The following is a 3,630-nucleotide window of genomic DNA, read 5'->3' as shown; positions in this document are numbered from 1 at the left end:
TTTTTGTGTGGTATTGTTCTCTATGTGATTATACATTGTAATTTAACTTATTGAACCAGAGAATAGGTAGTTCTGGTTCTACCCCATCCTGAGGTTAGCACCATCAGAAAATATTTTTGAAAATTTTCCCTTCCCCTCCTCCCTTACATTCCTGCCACCCCCCAACCACATACTTTCCACCCCCCTCCCCCTTTCCAGTACATTTCCGACTCTAACGCTTTAATTCTTTCATTATGGCCTCTCCTGCACTTGAAACTTGAATTAACTCCACATGGTCTATCTCGAACTCTACCACTTAGATACTCAGACGGGCAGCATCACGACCTGCAAGCATAACACGTTAGTTACATATCTAACTAGGGTACTCGTTACCTCTGACGAGAGGCGAAGCCTATGCCAGAATGAGCCTCAACCGATCACATCCCGAACACCACCGACTCGTTGCCACAGGGGGGCATAGCCTCCCCCTGAGTGAGCCCCGACCTTTCTCTAACTTGTGCTTAAATCTCTCCACGATGCTTGGACAATTTGACGATACTTTCCTCGTCCCCAGTTCCAGGTTAATCACCCTCCTTAAGAACAGGTGGGAAAGGAAGATGCTCTGGTCTATAGGCCCCTATGTGGCATGCCGTTGAAGGGGAGGGGGTGATTGGCCGGGATGTGGTGGGGGAAGGGAGAACATTTCCAAATGTCTTTTTTGCTGGTGCGTCTACCAAAACAATACTTGGTTATTGAGACCAAATTGACGAACAACTAACCAGGACAGCTGAGCATGCCACCCCCTACACCCAGACGTGCGGCCACACCGCGGGGCCTGTTACGACATGAGTACCTGACACAGGGGTTTCCCCCCTTTTTCTTTTTTGACCCAGTGCTCTTAGCCGAGGCCCTTCCCCCCCTGGGGCCCACATGGGCGTGGATGCGGATCACGCCGCATACGCAACCGGGAAGGGCATTAGAGCTTTTGGCTATACACAGGGGCTGAGGCTACCCATCTGAGCATATGTACCACCTTCGTCCCCCTACCCCACTCATCTGACCAGAAAGTTGGATGCTCCCTGAGCCCTTCAGAGTTGTCATCACTTCTGGCGCCTGCCCCAGTCTCCCGCCTCACACTGTTACGACAGCGCGCCCCCAGTAACCGCGGCCAGAGACTGCGCCAGCGCGCGGCCAGACAAACAAACAACAACAAAAAAAAAATTGTGCAATCTGCAAGCCAGTAGCACCTTGTGCCCCAATTAGTTTCGCCACTTGCACCACGAGTGAACAGAGCAGCCCGCCAAAAGTCACATCAGTAAAGTCCCCAAATGTTATTACAAAAACCCTGGAAAATTCACACCACGACAATATTATTGAAGTTAAGCAGTGTAATGCCAGTTTACTTACGTATTTTATGACATGGGATTACTTTTTACTACGACTATTTTAGTTTAACAAATATATTACAAGTTAGTTTCACTGTCATAAAGTTTGGTATGTCACCTATACGAAAGTGACTATATATGGGTTTATTTTGCTATATGTGGATCCTCCATCTTTGTGACACATTTCCGTTCATCGACTTCCATTCCATTTTCACGAAATTTCTCCTGCCAAATACTGTATACTGAGATCTAAAAATTTTACAAATATTTTTTTTCTAAGGCACTTTAAACTGTTGGCAAGCATGTATACATTTAGGGAAGCATATACATGCAGGTAGAGAGACATTAGTGAAAGTGAATAAAATGTTGTGACTTGTGCATTCGGCATAAAAATAAATTAATTTGTACGTATTTTAGGCAAAACATTCAATTTTTTCTCGAATGTTGATAACATACAATGGACTTAAGGAACTGCAGGACTAAGAACTAAATATATTTTATGAAATTATTTAGGACATGAATTTTGGCGATGATATATTTAAATTTATTTTTGGTATTAATATTTTGTTGTATATATTATTAGAAAAAAAAGGAAGGGGGAACTAGATACCGAAGACTGAACTAAGTTATTTTAAGTATGTTGATCATACATAGCTTTGAGGGTGGAAGGGAGAAAATACTGAAAGTTGACTAGAATTTTTTGTTACGAAACGGTTGCCTTTGATGCAAATAAAACTTTTTTTTTGTTGCTACACAGAAAAAGTTCAAATTATTTGTAACAGGGTGAAGTTCTTCCAAAGAATGTATTCTCTCTACTCTCCCATGCACTTGTTTTAAACCATGTTACTTTTTTTTTCGACTCACATGTGCCATCCTCGTTATCAATTTATTACCATTGTAAGAAGCAGTATCAACAATGTGAAAGAAGTATGAAGTATCCCCTACACACTTGTTGTTGTGAAGTCAATATAGAAACATGCAGGATCGTTTTCTTTGACACCGTTATTATTACGGTAATTTTCATTTAATAATAAATAAGATATTCACATTCGTACTACAGGTGGGTTCCAGTATGTGGCATATAACAAAGGCTGCAGAAAAATATACTGCAAAACCTACACACACACACACACACACACACACACACACACACACACACACACCACACACAGATATATATATATATATATATATATATATATATATATATATATAAATTGAAAATTCTGCTAGGCACCAAAAAATGTACTACTTATTAATTTATTTGCATTCCAATTGTAGCCATTTAATAACATCTGTAAGTAAAGCATATTATCAACAATGAGTAACTTATTTATACTTTTACTACTAAACAAACATTGAAACCATTATATATTTATTACAGGTAGCAATTCGATACGCAGGTTCAAGATTAATAATAATTGCGATATTTTTTTTTGTAATTATGAGTTTATTATAGTAAAAATAAAGCATTTTGTAATGATGAATTTTTCTCAGAGAAGAAATGTAAAAAAAATTAAATAAGTATATTTAATGTAATTTTAAAACTTATTTATTGAAGATTAACAAATTTACCATACAATGACTCCAATAATTTGGGTTAAAAATATGTTTGCAACTTAAATAAAAAGTAGGCCCTACTTATATGAGGAAAAATATTTTTTATTAAAAGTTTCGTGTCGAATTTTTATCCAAACTATTTTTAGTACTCATAACCTCTTAGGCATAATATAATTGTAAGTAGCGATGCCACAAAAAACTAACCAATAGGTATCCTTAGCTTTATATGTATCTCCTACAAATAATGCAATTATTTTAAAATAATTTTTCAGCCCTCATCATTTTTTTTGGTAGTTTTATAGGGTATAGTAAAATAATGAAAAATCGTTTCAAGCAATACAAAGAAGGAGTTAATCGAAAATTACAATTTTTAACAAAGTTTATTTTAACAAAGAAAAAGTAGGTACTTATTGATACATTGTTAATTGAAATTTGATAACTTGTGACTTTTTTTTTAAATTGGTGTTGAGCTAGAAAAAAATACATGTAATTAAATACGAATCAATGCACTTAATTAAATTCATCCATGATTTGATTTTTTCAATTTTTGCAAGTTTTATTCATAAAAGTATGCAATTTTTCATCAATGTTTTCTTATGACGTTATCACGTAAGATTATCTTCCGTAAACCGACTTTACAGACAAACACCCCCCCCCCCCTCCCCCGGCCCTTTTTTTTTTTTTTTTAGTAAACTTATATATACAA

Source organism: Bacillus rossius, chromosome 14, assembly GCF_032445375.1.
Source record: "Bacillus rossius redtenbacheri isolate Brsri chromosome 14, Brsri_v3, whole genome shotgun sequence".
Classification (NCBI taxonomy): domain Eukaryota; kingdom Metazoa; phylum Arthropoda; class Insecta; order Phasmatodea; family Bacillidae; genus Bacillus; species Bacillus rossius.
Note: the sequence above shows the minus strand (reverse complement) of the source record.